The 18,568-nt window shown below is 36.2% G+C and overlaps 1 protein-coding gene across 3 annotated transcripts in view; it reads right to left on the bottom strand.

The window, feature by feature from the left end:
- The window catches only part of LOC141434168 (uncharacterized), a 500,735-nt gene that overhangs the window by 246,306 nt on the left and 235,861 nt on the right, over positions 1-18,568 (bottom strand). The gene's annotated exons all lie outside the window — the stretch shown is intronic.

Below are 18,568 nucleotides of genomic sequence, written 5' to 3'. Positions count from 1 at the left end.
AATTTGACATAATTTTAAACTTTTTGTCCATGTTTTCACCCTTGATTATTGTTATTATTATTTTTTGATTTAATTCCAATTTTATTTTTGGCTAATATTTTATTGTGTACCTATTATAATTTTACATATACTTTTGTGAATTTGTTATAATTACCTGACATGTATCTATAATGTATTTTTAAGGGTTCCGTAGCCAAATAGCAAAAAACGGAACCCTTATGGCTTCGTCATGTCTGTCTGTCTGCCCGTCCGTATGTCACAGCCACTTTTTTCCGAAACTATAAAAACTATACTGTTGAAACTTGGTAAGTAGTTGTATTCTGTGAAACGCATTAAGATTTTCTTTCAAAGTGGTAAAATGTGTCCCCTGTAACTTCTAAAATAAGTGAATGATAAAACTAAAAAAAATATATAAAAAATATATGGCGCCGTTTCTCGTGTCAGACGATTATGTTTTGAAATTGTCCATCGACTTTTGCTGGCTATAGTACATTACCATGCAAACTTCCACCGAAAATTGGTTTGAACGAGATCTAGTAAGTAGTTTTTTTGTAATACGTCATAAATCGTAAATCCAATCAACTCAAACATAAAAAAGTGTACGGAACCCTCGGTGCGCGAGTCCGACTCGCACTTGCCCGGTTTTTTCATCATAATCTCTTCAAATGGCAAGGATTCTTTTTTATTTCTCTTTTCGTTGTAAAGGTACGCAGTGGAAAGCTGCGTCTTAAGAAAACTCTGGAGTTAAAACACTTTGTAGGTAACACATATCTATTACAAAACTGATGATGGTTAGATCTTTTATGCTTTTTGTAATGTATTTTTGCATTGAGTCAACTATACTCAGTGGCATAAAATTTGGCCCGCTCTATATACAAAATTACCTATTTCTGCATACATTCCAGGGCCAGATTTTATGCCGCTCAGTATATTTGAAGTCATAAAACTTCTGTAATAAATTCTTAGGTAAACTATTTATCAAAATACAAAATACCGAATGAAAAATAATTATATTTTGAATAAAACACCGTCTTTAATTATAAATGTTGGTGGCGGATGATTGTGATCCAAAGAGTGTCGCGCGAAATGTCCGTTTTCAATGACAGAGACCGCCATAGCGTTACAGGCCGCATACTTAGTGCAACGCCACTCTGTGGTTAGTTTGAAACGTCGCCTCTCGTAAAACGGGTAACCATTGATTACCATCAAGTCCTTTCCACGGCGAGATTTGGTCCAATACACTGAAAAAAAATTGTAAAATTTGTTGAAGTGTAGAATAAATAATAATAATAATAATAAAAAATATAAATCCATTTATTTAGGGGAACTTGGCCCATATACATATAATCAATAATATTTAAAAACTAATTAGGTGTCAAAATGGCGCAACCATGGTCGTTGAGTCATCGTCCCCGACGTCGCATTCATCTGCGGCATGGTGTCCCGTAACCGCCGCACGGAATAAAGATCGAGAGACCGAGATTGAGAAGAGAGGGGGAAAGCGAACGGCAGTAGGTAAATATTTCAAATATAACAGACTTTTTTTCTTTATTTTTTTTTTGTTTCATTTATTGCATACGTATTCTATATACTAGATGTTACGAATTCATACTCGTTCAAAATGTAAACCCTGAAAGGGCACAGCAACAGTGTAATTCGCTTAAAAAAATAATACATAATAATAATCCATTTAAAATTAATTATCATAGTTAAAGCATATCTAAATTAACATATTTATAGAATATCAAGTACCATCAGCCAAACAAGTGGTCTAACACCCTTAAGTCGATAATCGATTGCATATCATAAAACAATAAGGCCAATAGACGTGTCTCTCAACTTGAAAGTTCGACTTTAGCGACATATTCATTTGATAGGTACTTGTTTAAAAATTGATAGACTTACTTTCATTTCAATTGCTGTTAGTTACATTAAAAATTCTTATAAAAGCTTGTTAATACTGTGCAGTTTGTTTATTCGTTAAACTTCATCCTGAATAGACAAGATTTCATATTTCTAAGACTATAATTTGATTCGTTCTCTGTATTCTGTTTGGAAAGAGAAAAACGCTGATATTTTTAAAATTTCGCTACAACTATTAATTAATTTATTACAATTTTTCAAGATGTGCTTATTCTAAAAGGGCATAACTCCAAAACTACGATACAATAGATCCATTACTTTTGTCTAGTCTCTTAAAAAAAGGAAAAAAATAAATCTGACGTAGACGTTGCATAGAGACTATATCAAAATTATGACAGCTCCTTTTTCTGGTGATAAAGGCAAAGGAAATATATTTATTCTGTGGTAGTGTTGGCAAATTCAGACATATTTTTTAATTTTTTGTATTTTTTTTAATATGGAGAAATCAATTATAATAAATATTTTCCCATGTTCAGGAGGCAAAACTCTTTCGATTCCTGTAGTAATTAACAGATGTTAAAAAAATGAAATGTTGTCAATTATATAGCACGAAAAAGGATGTTTAATACAAGGTACCCAAATCGTCTTGTTATTCCGCCTAAAAAGACCAAATTATACGGTAAGAATCCATACTGTACGTCAATGAATATAATTGCCATTAAATTTATTTAAACATAGGTTAAAGAATTGTCTAATACAAGAGAGTTTGTTTGTTTGTTTATACTCTTTATTGTACAAAAAGGTTACATTAAAAAAAGTTGTGTTAAGTACAAAGGCGAACTTTTTATTGCGTTAGTGATTATTTTGATTATTACAATTTTAAACATTAGTATTTAAGCACTACTATTTGTAGAAAAAGATATTTGATAATGATGATGATGTCCTCCATGTCGTGACCGACAAAGGCGAACCTTTAGGCATGTCTAACGCCCGAATATGGCTGGCAAAGCCAAACTTTGTCTTTAAGGTACAGGGTACAGAGCGCGCAATGCAATTGACAACTATCATTATATGTGCAGTGTAGGAAGGGGCGGGTCTTTATAATAAGACGTTTGGCATCCAGGTGTTCCAAGAGATGGGCCACAAAATTTATAACAGCCTTATTTATAGAGCTGCACCACTCCAGTCTCTCCTTCGCGAGATCTTCCCAACTCTAGCATGCTACATGCGGTAAGATGGTGGTAAGAGAGTATACTGTCATTCATACGCACAAGGTGTCTGCACCACCTTAGCTGCCCTTTAATTAACAATGACTCTATGACATTGAGAAAAAAATTTAGATTGGTTCCCTTGACAATTAATGCATGATTATACTATTTACTTACTTTTCTAAAGTTTTGTTAACATTTTGTAATTAGGAATAAAAATTAGTATTTAATTAAGGCTTTACTATTTGGTGGAAATAATTTTATATCGATTGCAGTGAAATTTAATAACTGTATTTTTAACTATAATTTTTTTGACATACGTACCTAAATTTTGGTGTGTTTTATGATTACGAGTATGTTATATTTGGTTGTTCTACCTGTCTGTACATTTTGCATGCCAGCTATTGGTGAAATGTGTATTTCACATTCAGGCCATCATTTGTATAGTCACCACCATTAATGCCTGCCACAGCGGAGCGTGCAGAAATATCTGACACGTCCTTTCGGCCCTAGAAATAGAGTCGTATCAGATATTTATGCACGCTTGTTGTGTCAGATATTGGTGCTGGTGAATGTACCACATTTTAAGCAGAAGAAATTATTTAGACTTTGACTTTACACACGTTACCGCCCTTTTCATTAAATCATAACCACAGAATATATAATAGTACTATCGTACATAATGGCCGCGCTCTGCCCCGCACCGATTCGAGTTACCCCACCCCTCAAGCGCAGATTGCAGGAAAACCGCAGGAAAGCAGTCGCGTGCACAATGCGATGTACATGTCTGTCGGCCGCACGGCACTAAGTTCGGGAGCAATTATTTTGCGAAATGGTAACGGTACCCTACCTACTTCCTTTTTCTAAATAAATAATGAGTTCTGAAATTATCGCGATTATTAATTAATAACGATAATCGATAATTCGTTTAAGTTTGTAGTCGTATATCTATTGTAATCGAAAATAATAATGCTTAAATACACAGACAGACACATTTTAAGTAGGTTTAAATAAATAGGTAAGATTAACGATTACATTTATTTGCAGTATCTAAAATGTCATTGGTAGCACTTATTAGGGTATTGCGATAGTGAGCCCTGTGTATCTTACGCACACATTGACGCGTGCACAGACGTCGTCGTGCCTATGTAGATTCATGAACGCGTATTTTGTACGGCGTGGCCGCCGTGTGTCATAACGCACCATTTATCCGCGCAATAACAATTCGGTCAGTGCGAATGGTCTAGGTAACTTCGAAAGATTTCCTTTCCATGCGTGGTGAACACTCTTGCCTTACAGGTACGTTTCTTGGAACAGTTCCACTCTATGGAGCTCATGGTGCGACGTACGCAGAAGTAAGAATACCCGTTGAGTACCAACAAATCGTTTCCTCTCTGGGTCTTGGTCCAATATACTATAGTGATAGAAAATTAAATTACTTAACACAGCATCGGACAGAATTGAAGATTTACATTCGACTCAACTAAAGCAATGCATTTTACTCTGAAATATAATCAGCAGTGGAGATTTGGAAGAGCTGGTGGTGGAAGTAAATAAAGTCAGCCTTTTAGACGTTTTAATCAACGAGTTTGGAACTGTTATTTTTTACAAATTAATTTAAAAATAAAACAAATATTCTTAAAATATCTCTAGATAATATTATCCATTCATCAAGTACCTACAAAAATTCCCTCGCTTTTTAACCTATGGCCGTAATGTCTAACGCGCTGACCGTCCGTGATCGCAGTTACCATCTCTTTCTACCCTCGTCTCATACCGTGAGACAAAAAGAAGTGGTGGAAACGATTGTGATTCCGAGTGTGTTAGACAATAAGGCATCTGCATTAATTAAACTTTAAAATATATTCCGTTCCTAATGATAAATTCAGGTGGAGGGTGGTTGTGGTCCAGCTTCGTCTTTTGTAACTCATCCTCATGCGAAGTCAGTGCACTCGCCCTGCAAATATTATTGGACGTACATCGCCACTCCACAGACTTCTTGTTGCATCGTTTGCGATAAAACGTAAATCCTTGAACTATGAGCAGCTCCTTGCCCCGCTTGTTTTGGATCCTTATTACTGAATAACAATAAATAGATCATTTAAATGACGGAATATCGGTTTACTAATTGTCACTGTCACTCATCGTATATCCCACTGATTTATTTTTAAATCAAATAGCTGGCAATCGAACATGCGGGTCACCTAATGGTAAGCGATCACCGCCACCCAGGCGGTAGGACCTTGTGCAAGGTCCGCTCGGATTGCTAACACCATCTTGTTCGCTAATCCTGCCGTGAAGCAGCAGTGTTTGCACTGTTGTGTTTTGGCGTGGAGAGTAAGACAGCCGGTGAAATTACTGGCACTTGAGGTGTCCCATCTTAGGCCTCTAGGTTGGCAACGCATCTGCAATACTCCTGGTGTTGCAGATGTTTATGGGCGGTGGTGATCTCTTACCATCAGGAGACCCACTTGTTGGTTTGCCATCCAGTCGAATAAAAAAAAAAACATACTGATTTTTTTCCAATTTTTCCACCCACTGGTTTAGATTTTAGAGGGGGGGGGTTTGCTCGATTTTGCACTAATGTTGAATATTTCGCAAACTAATCACTGAATCGAAAAATCGTCTTAGCAAACCCCTAATGGTTTTAAAAGACCTATCCAACGACACCCCACACTATAAGGTTGGATGAAAAAAAAAAACACCCCCACTTTACGTCTATGGCAGGTACCCTAAAAAAAAATATTTTAGTTTTTTATTGTACCATTTTGTCGGCATAGTTTACATATATATCCGTGAAAAATTACAGCTTTCTAGTATTGATAGTCCCTTAGCAAAGCCGCAGACGGATAGACAGACAGACATGGCGAAACTATAAGGGTTCCGTTTTTGCCATTTTGGCTCCGGAACCCTAAAAATGAGTAATTCGTAAATTTAAAATTAATTAAGTATACATTCAGTCAATGGTGCGTGTGAACTTTCCGCAAACTATGGCCCAAGCCCTCTTAGAGGAGGCCTCTGCCCAGCAGTGGGACGTATACAGGCTGGGATGGTGGATACATTCAGTCGATTTAAATTTTTAATCAACCAAAACATGTAACCTTGCTACGCAGCAACCAAACACGCAAGACAATTATGACTACATGTTGAAACCCGTCCACTGACACTTCCACATAAATCAAACCACAATTATACCTCACTGATGAACTATCTAATTATATATATAATATATATGTCCATTTTATAGTTGGGTCTTATAAAGTTTTTCATATCTTCCGCAAATTCGCAGAAAAAGACATACCTACTTGAAAACGCAACTTGTCTCTTTTGTAAGCTCTAATCTGAAAGGCACCATAATACTATCAAATCGTTATTTGAGGAGGGCGGACGCCGCGTGTCATTACTAGACCCCGCTATCGGAGGTGCGATTTGGTAGCTGTCACTGTCAAGTCTTAGGGATGGGTAAGAAATACTTTAAAATACTAACTAACTCTCGATAATTTTTCTTTACCATATTGACAGTCTAACGTGTTTGTTTTGTAAAACAGGAATAATTACACGCCCCCACCAGGAGACACACTTGCTCGCTTTCCATCCAGTCAAATAAAAATAAAAAAAATACAAAATTAATATTGTATTAAAATATGAAATTGAAAAAAAACTTCAATTAAACCCAATATATCTTAGCTCTTTTTATTTTTAGAAATATGTCTCGTAATATTACTAAATTTTAAAAATATATTAATATATTACGAGACATTCAAAATATTTTTTTAAATATATTACCATAATTTTAATAAAAAAAATAGTAATAATATTACGAGACATATTTCTCAAAATAAATAGAGCTAAGATATATTGGATTTAATTAAAGTTTTTTTTCTGCATATAAATTAAAAATGTTAAAACATTATTCATTTTGTATTTAGTCCTGTTTTATTTTGTATAAACACGTTTAATTTAAGTCTTAGACTGTCATTATCTCGTTATGGTAAATAATTTTATCGTCATTTTGTTAGTATTTTAAAATATTTTTTACCCATCCCTAAGACTTGACAGCTACCAAATTGCACCTCCAATAGCGGGGTCTAGTCATAACATATACATGTCGCGCAGACGTGCACTGCAGCTACTCGGGTGCACGGATTAGCCGAGAAGCAAGATGAATTAGCGTAGTTTTATTTTTTCTATAATTTAATGTAAATACCGTTTGTAATTGTATAAAATGGTGGCATATGTGAGTGGTATAAATTGGAGCGGATGATATCATTCTTGTGGGTGGTTGTGAACGCCGATTTGCACAGGCTCGACGTGCACTTCCAGCGAATCGTGTTGCAATGCTCTTTCTGACGGTAAAAGGAAAAGCCATTAACGACGCACATATCCTTCCCTTTTGAATTCCGGATCCACAATACTGAAAATATCACTAAAATGAATACTTAGTAGACACAACATGTGTTTTCATGTTTGTCCACAGGCCAGGGATAGGCTGCAGCAATTAAAGTAAAGCAAGCCAAAATAAAATACTAAATTGAAACCAAATGTCACTTGCTTGTCAGATTTAATATAGTACCTGGGCAACCAAGCTTCACTTCAGCTAAATTTCGAACACGCGTGTTTCCCCAGAAATAAAACACTCACCAAAAAAAAAAAACAAAATGGAACCGACTTCAAGAACCTTAAATAATAATTTTCTACTAGTTTGAAGTCGGTGGCTCAGTGGAAATATAGCCATCTACCTCACCTACACACTATATATTGGGCTTCAATCATTACATGGTACTAGAATCGTCACTATCGTCGTACTCGACGTCGTACGTCGTAAAAGTTTAAGTAATATCCTGTTTGTTTTGGGGAAGCCAGCTAACATATTAACAATTAAAATATAGTCTGATTTTTGATAATTATCTCTTTATTAAAATAACTAACTACCTTTTCTCATGCTCATAAACTTCGTATTTATGCTGGATTAAGGCGACATGAAATAACTTATGCTCTAGAGTCTAGTGCATAAAGTAAAATCTTCGTCTAGACCTAGGCAATCAGTGCCCTGCACCACAAAAGTTACAAGTGCTAAATTCGACAAAATTTTCAAGTTTCTCATAGTAAAATCTTACAATTTTGTCGAATTCTAGCACTTGTAACTTCTGTGGTACAGGGGGCAGGTGTCAACAGCCACAAACAAAAAAGTTAAATTCAATGAAATCAATCAAAATAAATCAATAAAACTAAAAATTTATAATCATATTGCAATGTATGAAAAATAATTAAGGTACCTTGTAAGTGAACAATTGTTTCCACTGTTGCTATTTCATTTCCTCGCAATCAAAGTGAAAAGTAAAGTGTACAAGTCGAGCATTTAACCTATTGTTTTCCCTCGAAATATCTATCCACTGACGACGGCGTCGACGTGGGTATAAGAACGTCCCATTTTTCCCGAGGGTAAAATGGCTCATTTTATGCTCTTGTTGTACAATCTACTATTCATGGGGCAAGCCACGGCTTTAATTAGCTTTATAATCTGATATAGATGCCATTTTTAATTATGTACTTATTGGGCGGGTGGGTGTGGTCTACTTTGGCACGAATCAGTTTGCGATCTTCGGTATACACCACGGCGTGACACTTGGTAGTGCCGCGAGAGCAGGTCCAACGAATACTATTACGGGGTGTAAGGCTGTTGTAGGAGAATGTGTACCCACCGACTATTATAATTTCTTTGTCACGGTTGCTTCGAGCCCAAATTACTGCAAAAAATAAGGAGAAAAGACTATAACCCATTTTTTTAAACTATTGTCACAGATGTGGGTATCTGGTACCCTCAATTATGATTCCACATTTTTTTACCCGTAGCCTGTCTTCACGTAGCGGAAATTCACGTGACAAAAATATACTTAAAACAACAATTTTGATAGAAAGTTAAATTTACTCACAATAAGCAACTATTTACTTAATCGAAAATACAAACTGAGACATGGATGCACAGAAAAACCAGAAAAAGAGCCCAGCGCTGGTCTTTTTTCTGGTTTTTCTTATGGTTTCACGGGATACCCGTAAAAGTAACAAATTTGGAGTTGAAATAAAAAATACAAAAATACTCCAAAAAACCAATCATATTTACTTAACATTATTCTTTAATATTTAACATGTTCTGTGCTCGTTTGTGATCCAGATTGGCACGAGTGTGACATTTTGAAATGTCTAAATATGTTTTACAATTCGGTGTGCTTAAATCCCAACCCTTATTAATGTTATAAAATGAGAGAGAGAGAGGGAGAGAGATTAAACCCATATCAGTAGAAATTGATATATTTAAAACATACATTAACAAACGATTACCGTTGCCCATGGACACCTGCAACACCAGAAAAGTCACAAGTGTGTTGCCGGCCTTTTAGGTAGGAGTACGCTCTTTTTTTGAAAGCTTGAAGGTCGCATCGGTCCGGGAATACCGCAGGCGATAGTTCATTCCAGAGCTTTGCTGTGCGAGGCAGGAAATTTCTGGAAAAACGCAAAGTAGAACACCATCACACCATCACCACACACCACACACACCATCTATGTGGTGAGGATGGAAGTTTTGTCGCGTAGGGCGGTGGCGGAAGCATGCGGCAGGGATCAACCCGAATAACTCCTCGGAGCACTCCCCGTTGTACATGCGATAGAGGATGCACAGTGAAGCTACATCTCTACGCAGCGCCAAGGAGTCAAGTCGATCAGAAATTCGTTGGCAGCCAACTATTCGAGTCGCTCTACGTTGTATGCGGTCCAGAGGGAGAAGCTGGTACTGGGGAGCCCCTGCCCACAGATGAGAGCAGTATTCCATATGTGGACGAACCTGCGCCTTATAAAGCTGGAGGCGGTGGTGGCGATCTGTTGAGCACGCCGAGCTTCTTCGAGGCTAATTTAGCCTTACCCTCCAAATGATCGCGGAACTGGACTTCACTCGAGATGTCAATACCAAGAATTTCTATACTGGCTGTGGTAGCTAGGGAAATGCCCTCGAAAAGAGGTGATGCGACAAACGCGGACTTGTACTTATGAATAGGTACGCAAGATAATCTTGGGAGCAATTTCTAAGAGGACATGTCTAAAATTTCTTGTTACTTATTACTTAATAGGTACTAGCCAAATCTAAAATCTGCAATAGAGACAATCCTATTTCAGGTGAATGATGTAATGAGCTGAAAACTTTTATTTTGTTAAAAGCTGTTTGCTTCAGTTTTCTCCAAATAGAGCACGAAAATGCGGAGCCTAACGCGAATGAAACTACAATGTGAATATGTCAATATCGACAACGAAGCTCGAGTGGTTACTGCATTGATAATATCGTTCTTACAAGGCGTCACGATCGTAGCGCTACTGACGGCACTGACGCTTGCATCACAACTCCAATTTAAGCGAAACTAGAAGGTTCCAGCATGGTCACAGTTTTCCTTATATTTTGAAATAAATTCCATCTCGTATCATAAATTTGTTAGCCGGATGAGTGTGATCCAACCTGGCACGTATCACTTGGTGTTCGAAGGTGTTAACTGTGGCTTGACACTTAGTATAGCCGAGGGTGCAGATCCACTTAAACGTCTGTTGTTGTTTCGAGTGCCGGCAGAATGTGTACCCGTTGACTATGATCATCTCTTTACCACGACTGTTTCGAGTCCAAATAACTGGAATAAAATACGTCAATTATACCAAAAACTGTTTATGATATCCAAAGAATCAATCAATAATGCGTAAAGCAATAACAAAGTAATAACAAAGACCTTAGGATAAACTACCAGTTGGTTGTATTGTATTTAAGTACAAATGAACTAAAATATTTTTTGCTCAAAATTCAAATTCAAATCATTTATTCAGTAAATAGCCGCAATGGGCACTTTTACACGTAATTTTTTAAACTACCAGCGCTTTCGGAAAGACCATCATTGCCAAGAAGAATGCGCTGCAAGAAACTTGGCAGAAAGACATTTTTTCAACATAAAATAATTACAAATAAAATACTTAAAAACTACAGTATACAATTAAATAAATAAAAAATACAAAAAAAACAGGTATGTATGGGGAGGGGGCGGTCACCCGCGACCTTATGATAGCTAAGTTTATGCAAGACATGCGTGTTCATGCAGTTCCTCCACCTTCTCACTGTAAGAACACACACAAACCCATCCATCACCACCACCACAATACACTGACGCGTTTCGAACTCAACCAGAGCTCATCTTCACAGCAACACAACCGTACCATACTCATAGACGTATATAGAGGGGGGCCGGGTTGGCCGTGCCCACCCCAGTATGGTCACAAGACCAACCCACCCCAGGATGCTGGGCCACCGATTCAAAATTCTGTAATACTAATATCTTCACACAAAAATCCAGGCTAGGCCTCCCCTGAAAAATAACTATAGATACGCCAATGATCTTACTATCAGAAGTTAGACTCTATCATCCACTTCTTTGATTCCTTATCGGTTATCCTTCGGGGCCCACCATAAAGTCCTCACACCAATTTTGGCTATTTTTGACGTGTTCATTTATGACGTAATTTATGAAAGAGCAGTGCGGAGAGTGCAGGCCCAGCGTACAATAAAATTTCGTTCAATAAGACGGTAAAACGTATATCCGTCAACTATGATTATAAAGAGATAACTTTTTGCCACATTTGCTTCGGGTCATATCAAATTTTTAAGAAATGAGATTTCTATTGGCAAAATAACTAGTAATGCCAGTTCAATTTAGCCAGGAATAGTTCAACTACTTTCGATCTTTTCGGAAGATCTTTTGCAAAGGTGAGTCCGTTCACGACGAAAAGATCGAAACTAGTCACCGTTTGATTTAGTAATTTTGTCAATATGTCTCACGAGATAAATGAGATTTCTTTTATCCATGCGGAGACGTAAATATGTATGAAGATCAAAAAGAAAACAATGGGTTTGTTTTGTTTGATGACGGCTTTATTAAAATGACATCTACCTAAAACAAAATGAATCTCCTATCTAGATGAAGTCATAATTCAGATGAATCTAGTCAGCTAGTTTTTGGAAGCGTAGTTGGAACCTAATACCGCGATTCTCAAAGTACAGGAACTCCTTGATTTTAGCCTAAATATTTAGTTACTTATTTTTTTTATTAATTCTGTGGAAGTACGACATAGTTCATAAGATAAACCAATGAAAGGGGTGCGTGATCATAGGTTTACTTATAATTTTATATAAACTCCATCCTGTATCACAAATTTATGAGCTGGATGAGTGTGATTCATTTTAACACGTGTTAGTTGACGATCAATGATGTTCACGTTAGCTTGACACTTATGATAGCCGAGAGTACAGGCCCAACGAGTCGCGCGCTGTTGTTTCGAGTGAAGGTAGAATGTGTATCCATTGACTATAACAATCTCTTTGCCACGCCTATTTCGAGTCCAAATAACTAGAAAAAAAAAGTTGGTTAATTCTGCAACAACATAGTTATTTGCGACTTTTACTGTTGAAACTCTTGGACCGAGGGACCCGAAGCTCAAATTCAAATATATTTATTTGCATTGAACGGGTTAACATCAAGGTCTTATAATATATTATATTTATACCGCCATTCAGCCATTTCTGGCGTACAAAATATGAAGCATTTCAATTATGTAAATTGTTCTCCTTGTAAGACTATGTCAATAAATATTCATTTATTAATGTAAAAAAAAACATTTATAGAATAATAACATTCTTCATAATAACCATGTCTTAAGTTTAGTATATATAATATATTTCCTGATAAATTTATTATAGATTTCGGTAAAGTATTGTAAATTTTGGTTAGCATATAATAAGAATTCCTTTTACTTAAATAAATTTAGTTTGGCAACTGGTAAATTTAAATGCTTTTGCGTCTTAGTCCGCTTATTATCGCTTATTATTGCTTACCATGTAAATTTCTCTGTGTACCTGTTCTCTGTATCGCTTACTATTTCTGGTGTACAATAAAGAGTAATTGTTTTGTATTGTATTGTATCATTATTCCTTATTATAAACAGTTCCATATGGTTCCGTACAAACTTACATGCCTCTAGAATGTATAAACATGGAAGTGTGAGGATCTTATTCTTTCTAAAGACAGTTTTACATGAATCAGTTGGTTTCAGGCCCCATATACTTAGCTCTTATACACCGTTTTTGGGCTACAAAAACTTTCTTAATATTCTTAATGTTTGGTCCGGTAGTGAACATATTTAGTTTTATCGGGTTTAGTTTTTAAATTAAAAAAAAAAGAAGCAAGTCAGTTCCTCTGGTGACCATAGGGCTGGCTCTTTCCTCGGTCAACGTATTGGCATTGCCATAAAACGAAGAAACGTAGCCAGCTTCATGGACACCCAGCCCGAATAGCAGCGATCTGGGAGATATATTGTAAATTATGTAAATGTAGGATTTTTATAAAGTTTTGAATTAGTTCGTTTTAGTTCATTTTTATTTATATTTTTTGTACTGACGTATTTGTTTGTTTGTTATTATTCTTTATTGTAATAAAGGGAAAAACAAAAAGGTTACAAAAAAATAAAGGTTTTAAGTACAAAAGCGGACTTATCCCTGAAGGGATCGCTGCCTGTCAACCTTTGAGTGGTAGAGAAGAGCAATCAAAAAAAACCAGGATCGACAAATAGAACAAAACATTTGAATAAATATAAATGCATATGTAAACCCTAAATATAAATAATAAATAGGTATATAAAACATTATAATATGCCTGTAACTAAACATAAAATAAATAAATAAAGACATTACGTACAATACATAAATATATCGCAAGTATAAGGGATAATTATTTCATCATCATCATCATATCAGCCATAGGACGTCCACTGTTGGACATAGGCCTCCCCCATAGACATTCAGTTGCCTGAACGTGAACCCGCGACATTAACCAGGTCATCCGTCCATCTCGTTGGTGGACGTCCTACGCAGCGCTACTAAATAATCAAGGAACCATAGAGTGAGACACATCTACAATGTCTCCCTGGACGAGTATACGGAGGAAGATTGTCGGACGGCGACCGGCAACTTATTCCATAGCCTCGGAAGCAAAAGTAAAAGAGATATGTTATTTATTGCATATATTGCAACAACTAATTTTAAATATGAAAGAAAGAAAGAAAAGAAAGATAGAAAAGAAAAGAGAGAAAAACATTTATTCGTGACTATAAAAACAATAAAAGAAAAAGAAAAACGGAAACCGAGACAGACTATGCAACTATACACATATTATTATTCAAAAGTAACAGGATATTCCAATTAGATCACACTATATATTTACCCCCTTATTCATAAAAAGTTAGAGCCTCCTTGAAGGCCCGATGCTAAAAAACGTGATTCATAAACGTCTGTTAGCGCTAATCAGTCGATCAAGGCTCTGCTAAAGTTAGAGGACCGTAGACCCTCCTTCATCTCCCTGCTAAGTCACAAAATGGCCGCCACAAGTTTGAAAAGCTGACTTTGACAAGAGCAAAATACCATACCGAAGATATTTTTAGTGAAGGGTGAAGTTACGCAAAGATTTAAAAAAAAACCAGGAAAATTCATTTTCAGGAATTTGTATTTAAAAATCCACTAAAATTACTGCTACTTTACTACTTTACTAACAATAAATATGAGAAAAATAAAATTAGAATGATTAACATAATTACGGCTTTTTGCACTTAAACATAAACATGCGGATCGGAAATGGCGGGAAAACAAACATCTCGCTTTTTTTTCCTGCTAATTTGCTGTCACTGCTGTCAATTATTATTTTTAATTATCGATGAGGCCATTTTTTGTCTGATTTGTCAAGATTGCCAACATAACGCGTCTAATCCGTCTATCAGCAGCTCAACAACTAGCAGACTGCTAGCAAGCGTTTATGAATCATACTTCTTGACAACCGTCTAACAAGCTTAATCAGTCTGCTAAGTAACAGACCGATCAAACCTCAATTAAGGATTTTTTATGAATAAGGCTGTTAGAGTTTAATATAAATACCATTTTTTATAACATACTTATTCGCCTCGTGATTATGATCCAGTCTTGTACGTAATATTTTGCGATTCACGGCGTGTACAGAGGCATTACATTTAGACGAACCGAGTGTGCAGGCCCACCGCATAGCATGTTTTTGTTGCATGTGGCGGTAAAATGTATACCCGTTGATTATCATCAACTCTTTGCCACGGTTATTTCGGGTCCAAATAACTACAAAAAAAATGAAAGTAATAAGCTCCAAAACGTAAATTATTAAAAAAAAACATACGAACAAGAACGTGTTCAAATTGCAAACATACGAATAGTGCCTACGTAGCCTAATCTAACCCAATAAAATACTAAACCTGCGTTCATAGTAATATCACCTGTTTTTCGGAATTGTTATTTTATTATTGTAATCCGAATTTTTTTTTCGTAATCATCAAAACTCTTTAAAGTACTTAACAAATACCGTGTTTGGCTATTGTCCCAGACTATAGCCGTAAGTGCACATAAAGAGTGAACAAGGAAATTATTAAAATTTGAAATAGACTCCATTCTTAATTATAAACTTGTTTGGTGGGTGACTGTGGTCTAGTTTGGCGCGGATCACTTCACGTTGATTCGTAAATACGGCGGCCTTACACCTAGCGCCGTAAGTGCAGATCCACCGAATAGTCTGCTTCTGCCGCTTTTGGCAGCAAAACGAGTATCCATTGACTATAATCATTTCTTTGTCACGATTACTTCGAGTCCAAATAACTGAAAAAAATATAGTGAATTTAAATAACTGTCAAATCTCTTAACAACTGGGTTTCCTACCGTTTTAGCCGTAAGTACAAAACGTAAGGAAAACGCTTTTTTATAATATAACCTAACAATTAAACCATTTATTTTGGGCAACGTGGCCAATACATTAGAAACCTTACAGTCTAACATACATACGAGTATAATCAATAAAAATACAAAACTTTTAAAACGAATTGGCTGACAAACCGGCGTGCCCCTGTTTCAGTCACCGTCGCTGATATCGCATTCATCTGCGGCATGGTGCACCGTCGGAACGCAACGTCTTTCAGCCAGAAGGCAGCTCTCGTTGGTATCCATGTATCAGCAGTCGCGCAATTTTATATTTTGATGTACACTCCATTCTTTATGATAAACCTATTTGGCGGGTGGCAGTGACATAGCGAGGTACGTGTTACTGCACGTTGACAAGTTAATACGTAGGCTTTACACCTGACGCCGTAAGTGCATCTCCACCGCACACTTTGTTTCTGCCGCGTGTGGCAGCAAAACGAGTACCCGTTGACTATAATCATTTCTTTATCAAGACGGCTTCGAGTCCAAATTACTAGAAAAAATAATAATAATCAAGGAATCTCAAACAACTGATTTTCCCGCCGTTCTACCTAAGAGATAAATATAATACGTTGCAGGCCATCCATAAATTAGACGCGTCGCAATTTTTTTATAATGTTCAGCCCCAGTAAACTTTGAAAATTGCAAATATTTTGTTTGTGTGTCACAAAATAAATGTAATTTAAGAATGGCCAGATAGTAGCATTGAAAAGGTAAGAACTGATGGAAATTTTTGGGTTTGAAATCTTTATTCACAGCTTGGTATACACTCCATTTTTAATTATAAATTTATTCGCGGGGATGATTATGGTCTAACTTGGCACGTACCACATCACGTTGAAAAGTAAATACGATGGCCTTACACTTAGCGCCGTAAGTGCACATCCACCGAACAGTGACTTTCTGCCGCGTGTGGCAACGGAACGAGTACCCGTTGACTATAATCATCTCCTTACCATGGTTGTTTCGTGTCCAAATAACTAGAAAAAAAAGTAATGATCAAAATCGATAAAAACTAAGTCATAAATGACAATAAAAAATTGTAAAGAATAGTGTTGAATAGAGATAGACTAGAAGGTATTAGTTTGATCACGGTTTTAATTACAATTTTATATAGACTCCCTTCCTAATTATAAACTTATTTGGCGGTGGATGTGGTTTAGTTTGGCACGCGTCACTTCCCGCTGAGTCGTAAACACGTTAGCTTTACACTTTGCGCCGGCAGTGCAAGCCCACCGTATAGTGTCTTTTCGATATGTGTGACGGTAAAATGTGTACCCGTTGACTATGATCATCTCTTTGCCACGGTTGTTTCGTGTCCAAATAACTAAAAAAAGTAATTTCTTTAACTGTCAAATCTTAAAACTATTATGACTACTGTCCTTCCTAAGCCGAAGCTACCAACAAAGAACTCAAATGGACTGTGTTATCAAGTTAAAAAAATTCAATTCGATCAATATTTTATTTATAATTTTATATAGATTCCATCCTTTATCAAAAACTTGTTGGGTGGGTGGCTGTGGCCTAGTTTGGCGCGTATCACTTCACGTTGAATTGTTACAATGTAAGCCTTGCACTTAGCGCCGGCAGTGCAGTCCCATCGAAAGGAATGCTTTTGTTGTATGTGGCGGTAAAACGTATACCCGTTGACTATGATCATCTCCTTTCCACGGTTGTTCCGCGTCCAAATAACTAGAAAAAATAATTTATTTCGATCATCAAATCTTTAATAACTATTACAGCTTTTGCCTAACCAAGGCATAAACACTAAAGGAGAACTCTAAACATAGTGCATATACTCGTAAGGTATCTTAAAATGAATTAGTAGGTGGTTGGGTCAAAGAACATCCCTGTAATGACTTTTAGTCGAAATTTTTGATTCAAAACCGTTTTCAATATATCGACAATCAGCAGCCCCTGAAAATATTTAACGGGACTGTTCACTGTTCACAAAAATTAATTCGATAATACGCTGAAAAAATCCAGATACGTTTTAAGATACCTTATTGGTAGGTACAGGAAGTGATAAAATACTATTTTAGCCACAGTTCGTAGCAATTTCATCTGTTTTAGAACCATTATAATTCTCCGAAAAATATAATTATAATATGTGTAATCATTTTGACGCTTGGGCTTTCGGTTGTCGTCCTACTTGAACCGTAAAGACGTATAGGTATGAAGAATACAAAAGGAAATGATTGAATTTTTCATTTTGATTACAGCTCTATTTATAATTTAATTACTAATTAATTTAATTTGATAAAGATTCCATTCTCAATCAAAAACTTGTTGGGTTGATGGCTGTGGTACAGTTTAGTGCTTATCACTTCACGTTGACTGGTAAACACGATAATCTTTCTTACACTTCGTAGTCCCGGCAGTACAGGCCTACCGAATTGTGTCTTTTGTTGTAACTGGCGGTAAAATGTATATTCGTTGACTACGATAATCTCTGCCACAGTTATTTCATGTCCAAATAACTAAAAAAAAGCCTTTAATTGTGAATTCTTTATAAACTATTATTGCTATTGTCTTATCTAGCCGTAAACACCAAGAAAGAACCCAATCGGAACGGTGTTATCAAGTGATAGAATTTTTTCGGGTTGATCACAACTTTGTTTACAATTTGATATAGATTCCATCCTTTATCACAAAC

The sequence above is a fragment of the Choristoneura fumiferana genome, chromosome 13 (assembly GCF_025370935.1).
Source record: "Choristoneura fumiferana chromosome 13, NRCan_CFum_1, whole genome shotgun sequence".
Lineage (NCBI taxonomy): Eukaryota > Metazoa > Arthropoda > Insecta > Lepidoptera > Tortricidae > Choristoneura > Choristoneura fumiferana.
This window is presented reverse-complemented; position numbering and strand designations above follow the sequence as displayed.